Source organism: Seriola dumerili, unplaced genomic scaffold (genome assembly GCF_002260705.1).
Source record: "Seriola dumerili isolate Sdu_G_001 unplaced genomic scaffold, Sdu_1.0 BDQW01000468.1, whole genome shotgun sequence".
NCBI classification, from domain to species: Eukaryota; Metazoa; Chordata; class Actinopteri; order Carangiformes; family Carangidae; genus Seriola; species Seriola dumerili.
The window spans coordinates 3,690,927-3,697,263 of NW_019174723.1; positions in this window are offsets into that span (position 1 = coordinate 3,690,927).

Consider the following 6,337-nt stretch of genomic DNA (forward strand, 5'->3'; position numbering starts at 1 on the left):
AAAACGTCATAGTACAGTATGGCGAAAAAGTCAAAAAATTACATAGAGTAATAAGGCATAAAAACATCAAAAAACGTCATAGTATAATAAGATATGAACATGTCATAGTATATTTAGTCCTATAAACTAAAAAAAAAAACAAAGTATAGTACGGCAAAAAAATGAAAAAAACGACATAGTATATTATGGCAAAAACGTCAAAAAATAACAGAGTAATAAGGCATAAAAACATCAAAAATCGTCATAGTATAATAAGATATGAACATGTCATAGTATATTTAGTCCTATAAAGTGAAAAAAACAACAAAGTATAGTATGGCAAAAAAATTTAAAATCGACATAGTATAGTATGGCAAAAAAATCAAAAAAACGACATAGAGTAGTAAGGCAGAAAAACATCAAAAAACATCATAGTATAATAAGGTATGAACATGTCATTATATATTTAGTCCTACAAAGTGAAAAAAACAACAAAGTATAGTATGGCAAAAAAAATGTAAAATCGACATAGTATAGTATGGCAAAAAAATCAAAAAAACGACATAGAGTAATAAGGCAGAAAAACCTCAAAAAATGCCATATTATATTAATGTATAAACATGTCATAGTATATTTAGTCCTATAAACTAAAAAAAAAACAAAGTATCGTACGGCAAAAAAATGAAAAAACGACACAGAGTAATGAGGAAGAAAAACATCACAAAACGTCATAGTATAATAAAGAATGAAAATGTCATAGTATAGCAAGGCCTATTAAGTGAAAAAAACAACATAGTAAAGTATAGCAAAAAAATGAAAAAAACGACATAGTATATTATGGCAAAAAAGTCAAAAAATAACATAGAGTAATAAGGCATAAAAACATCAAAAAACGTCATAGTATAATAAGATATGAACATGTCATAGTATATTTAGTCCTATAAAGTGAAAAAAACAACAAAGTATGGTATGGCAAAAAAATGAAAAATCGACATAGTATAGTATGGCGAAAAAGTCAAAAAATGACATAGAGTAATAAGCCACAAAAACATCAAAAAACGTCATAGTATAATAAGATATGAACATGTCATAGTATATTTAGTCCTATAAAGTGAAAAAAACAACAAAGTATGGTATGGCAAAAAAATGAAAAATCGACATAGTATAGTATGGCGAAAAAGTCAAAAAATGACATAGAGTAATAAGCCACAAAAACATCAAAAAACGTCATAGTATAATAAGATATGAACATGTCATAGTATATTTAGTCCTATAAAGTGAAAAAAACAACAAAGTATGGTATGGCAAAAAAATGAAAAATCGACATAGTATAGTATGGCGAAAAAGTCAAAAAATGACATAGAGTAATAAGCCACAAAAACATCAAAAAACGTCATAGTATAATAAGATATGAACATGTCATAGTATATTTAGTCCTATAAAGTGAAAAAAACAACAAAGTATGGTATGGCAAAAAAATGAAAAATCGACATAGTATAGTATGGCGAAAAAGTCAAAAAATGACATAGAGTAATAAGCCACAAAAACATCAAAAAACGTCATAGTATAATAAGATATGAACATGTCATAGTATATTTAGTCCTATAAAGTGAAAAAAACAACAAAGTATGGTATGGCAAAAAAATGAAAAATCGACATAGTATAGTATGGCGAAAAAGTCAAAAAATGACATAGAGTAATAAGCCACAAAAACATCAAAAAACGTCATAGTATAATAAGATATGAACATGTCATAGTATATTTAGTCCTATAAAGTGAAAAAAACAACAAAGTATGGTATGGCAAAAAAATGAAAAATCGACATAGTATAGTATGGCGAAAAAGTCAAAAAATGACATAGAGTAATAAGCCACAAAAACATCAAAAAACGTCATAGTATAATAAGATATGAACATGTCATAGTATATTTAGTCCTATAAAGTGAAAAAAACAACAAAGTATGGTATGGCAAAAAAATGAAAAATCGACATAGTATAGTATGGCGAAAAAGTCAAAAAATGACATAGAGTAATAAGCCACAAAAACATCAAAAAACGTCATAGTATAATAAAGAATGAAAATGTCATAGCATAGCAAGGCCTATTAAGTGAAAAAAACGACATAGTAAAGTATAGCAAAAAAAATGAAAAATCGACATAGTATAGTATGGCGAAAAAGTCAAAAAATGACATAGAGTAATAAGCCACAAAAACATCAAAAAACGTCATAGTATAATAAAGAATGAAAATGTCATAGCATAGCAAGGCCTATTAAGTGAAAAAAAACAATATAGTAAAGTATAGCAAAAAAATGAAAAATCGACATAGTATAGTATGGCGAAAAAGTCAAAAAATGACATCGAGTAATAAGCCACAAAAACATCAAAAAACGTCATAGTATAATAAAGAATGAAAATGTCATAGCATAGCAAGGCCTATTAAGTGAAAAAAAACGACATAGTAAAGTATAGCAAAAAAATGAAAAATCGACATAGTATAGTATGGCGAAAAAGTCAAAAAATGACATAGAGTAATAAGCCACAAAAACATCAAAAAACATCATAGTATAATAAAGAATGAAAATGTCATAGCATAGCAAGGACTATTAAGTGAAAAAAAAAGACATAGTATAATATAGTATGGCGAAAAAGGTGAAAGAACAACATAGGCAAGGCAAGGCAAAGCAAATTTATTTGTATAGCACATTTCAACAACAAGGCATAGTACAATAAGGAATGAAAACATCTAAACAAATCATAATACAATAAGGTTTAANACTATTAAGTGAAAAAAAAAGACATAGTATAATATAGTATGGCGAAAAAGGTGAAAGAACAACATAGGCAAGGCAAGGCAAAGCAAATTTATTTGTATAGCACATTTCAACAACAAGGCATAGTACAATAAGGAATGAAAACATCTAAACAAATCATAATACAATAAGGTTTAAAGACATTATAGCATAGTAAGGCCATAAAAGTGAAAAACGACATAGTATAGTACGGCAAAAAAGTCAAAAAATGACATAGAGTAATAAGGCAGAAAAACATCAAAAAACATCATAGTATAATAAGGTATGAACATGTCATAATATATTTAGTCCTATAAAGTGAAAAAAACAACAAAGTATAGTATGGCAAAAAAATGTAAAATCGACATAGTATAGTATGGCAAAAACATCAAAAAACGTCATAGTATAACAAAGAATGAACATGTCATAGTATAGCAAACCCTATGAAGTGATAAAAACAATATAGTATAGTATGACAATAAAATGAAAAAAACGACATAGTATAGTATGGCAAAAACATCAAAAAACGTCATAGTATAACAAAGAATGAACATGTCATAGTATAGCAAACCCTATGAAGTGATAAAAACAATATAGTATAGTATGACAATAAAATGAAAAAAACGACATAGTATAGTATGGCAAAAACATCAAAAAACGTCATAGTATAACAAAGAATGAACATGTCATAGTATAGCAAACCCTATGAAGTGATAAAAACAATATAGTATAGTATGACAATAAAATGAAAAAAACGACATAGTATAGTATGGCAAAAAAGTCAAAAAATGACATGGAGTAATAAGCCACAAAAACATCAAAAAACATCATAGCATAATAACGTATAAACATGTCATAGTATAGTTAATCCTATAAAGTGAAAAAAACAACAAAGTATAGTATGGCAAAAATATGAAAAACTGACAAAGTACAGTATGGCGAAAAAGTCAAAAAATGACATCGAGTAATAAGCCACAAAAACATTAAAAAACGTTACAGTATAATAAAGAATGAAAATGTCATAGCATAGCAAGGCCTATTAAGTGAAAAAAAACGACATAGTATAGTATAGTATGGCGAAAAAGGTGAAAGAACAACATAGGCAAGGCAAGGCAAAGCAAATTTATTTGTATAGCACATTTCAACAACAAGGCATAGTACAATAAGGAATGAAAACATCTAAACACATCATAATACAATAAGGTGTAAAGACATTATAGCATAGTAAGGCCATAAAAGTGAAAAACGACATAGTATAGTATGGCAAAAAAGTCAAAAAAAAGACATAGAGTATAAAGGCAGAAAAACATCAAAAAAAGTCATAGAATAAGAAGGTATAAACATGTCATAGTGTAGTTAGTACTATAAAGTGAAAAAAACAACAAAGTATGGTATGGCAAAAAAATGTAAAATCGACATAGTATAGTATGGCAAAAAAATCCAAAAAACGACATAGAGTAATAAGGCAGAAAAACATCAAAAAAAGTCATAGAATAAGAAGGTATAAACATGTCATAGTGTAGTTAGTACTATAAAGTGAAAAAAACAACAAAGTATGGTATGGCAAAAAAATGTAAAATCGACATAGTATAGTATGGCAAAAAAATCCAAAAAACGACAGAGAGTAATAAGGCAGAAAAACATCAAAAAATGCCATATTACATTAATGTATAAACATGTCATAGTACATTTAGTCATATAAAGTAAAAAAAAAACAAAGTATCGTACGGCAAAAAAATGAAAAAACGACACAGAGTAATGAGGAAGAAAAACATCACAAAACGTCATAGTATAATAAAGAATGAAAATGTCATAGTATAGCAAGGCCTATTAAGTGAAAAAAAATGACATAGTATAGTATAGCAAAAAAGTCAAAAAATGACAGAGTAATAAGGNGTCATAGTACATTTAGTCATATAAAGTAAAAAAAAAACAAAGTATCGTACGGCAAAAAAATGAAAAAACGACACAGAGTAATAAGGAAGAAAAACATCACAAAACGTCATAGTATAATAAAGAATGAAAATGTCATAGTATAGCAAGGCCTATTAAGTGAAAAAAACAACATAGTAAAGTATAGCAAAAAAATGAAAAATCGACATAGTATAGTATGGCAAAAAAGTCAAAAAATGACAGAGTAATAAGGCACAAAAACATCAAAAAAAGTCATAGAATAAGAAGGTATAAACATGTCATGAAAAAAACGACATAGTATAGTATGGCAAAAACGTCAAAAAATAACATAGAGTAATAAGGCATACAAACATTAAAAAACATCATAGTATAATAAGATATGAACATGTCATAGTATATTTAGTCTTATAAAGTGAAAAAAACAACAAAGTATGGTATGGCATAAAAATGAAAAATCGACATAGTATAGTATGGCGAAAAAGTCAAAAAATGTCATAGAGTAATAAGCCACAAAAACATCAAAAAACGTCATAGTATAATAAGATATGAACCTGTCATAGTATATTTAGTCTTATAAAGTGAAAAAAACAACAAAGTATGGTATGGCAAAAAAAGGTAAAATCGACATAGTATAGTATGGCAAAAACGTCAAAAAATAACATAGAGTAATAAGGTATACAAACATTAAAAAACGACATAGTATAATAAGATATGAACCTGTCATAGTATATTTAGTCTTATAAAGTGAAAAAAACAACAAAGTATGGTATGGCAAAAAAAGGTAAAATCGACATAGTATAGTATGGCAAAAACGTCAAAAAATAACATAGAGTAATAAGGTATACAAACATTAAAAAACGACATAGTATAATAAGATATGAACCTGTCATAGTATATTTAGTCTTATAAAGTGAAAAAAACAACAAAGTATAGTATGGCAAAAAATGTAAAATCGACATAGAGTAATAAGGCAGAAAAACCTCAAAAAAGATCATACTATATTAAGGTATGAAGACGTCATAGTATAGCAAGGCCTTAAAAGTGAAAAAAACAACATAGTATAGTATGGCAAAAATATGAAAAAACGACATAGAGTAATAAGGCAGAAAAACATCAAAAAACATCATAGTATAGTAAGGTATAAACATGTCATAGTATAGTTAGTCCTATAAAGTGAAAAAAATAGCATAGTATAGTATGGCAATACAATGAAAAAATAACAGTATAGTATGGCAAAAAAATCAAAAAACAATATAGAGTAATAAGGCAGAAAAACATCAAAAAACATCATACTATATTAAGGTATGAAGACGTCATAGTATAGCAAGGCCTTAAAAATGAAAAAAAAACATTATAGTAAAGTATAGCAAAAATATGAAAAATCGACTTAGTATAGTATGGCAAAAAAGTCAAAAAATGACATAGAGTAATAAGGCAGAAAAACATCAAAAAACGTCATAGTATAATAAAAAATGAACATGTCATAGAATAGCAAAGCCTATGAAGTGATAAAAACAATATAGTATAGTATGACAATAAAATGAAAAAAACGACATAGTATAGTATGGCAAAAACGTCAAAAAATAACATAGAGTAATAAGGCAGAAAAACATCAAAAAACATCATACTATATTAAGGTATGAAGACGTCATAG